The sequence below is a fragment of the Orycteropus afer genome, unplaced genomic scaffold, assembly GCF_000298275.1.
Source record: "Orycteropus afer afer isolate SDZICR_OR568_19922 unplaced genomic scaffold, OryAfe1.0 scaffold00348, whole genome shotgun sequence".
Taxonomy (NCBI): domain Eukaryota; kingdom Metazoa; phylum Chordata; class Mammalia; order Tubulidentata; family Orycteropodidae; genus Orycteropus; species Orycteropus afer.
The window spans coordinates 557,483-558,051 of NW_006921935.1; positions in this window are offsets into that span (position 1 = coordinate 557,483).

The following is a 569-nucleotide window of genomic DNA, read 5'->3' on the forward strand; positions in this document are numbered from 1 at the left end:
AGACAGTATCACTATGGAAGTAGATTGCCCCATCTTCCTTCCGAGGAGTGGCTGGTGGGTTTGAACCGCCAGCCTTCTAGTTAGCAGTCGAAGTGCCTTAGGCACTAAGCTACCAGAGCGCCTCTTAAAAGGCAGAGGTGATTAGATTTAGGACATGCTCTACATAGATAAGCCCTCATTAACATAAAAAAGAAAACTTTACTTTAAAAATCCTTGAGATGGACACGCAAGTATAACCAATAACCAAACTTACTGCCATCCAGTATGTCCGGACTCATAGCGACCCCTTCTTGGGTTTTCGAGGTGGTATATCTATGGAAGTAGATTGCCCAGTCTTCTTTCCAAGGAGTGCCTGGTGGGTTTGAACTCCTAGCCTTCTGGTTAGCAGTCAAATGCCTTAGGCACTATACCACCAGAGCTCCTTCACACAAGTATAAGGGCCAGGATTTCAATATATGCAGTCTCCTGAATTACTACACATTTGAATTACATTGAACACACACATACAAATGTCCTTTTTTTAAAATGCCTTTTGTTAGTAATATGTACTACATGCAATTTTGTAGCTT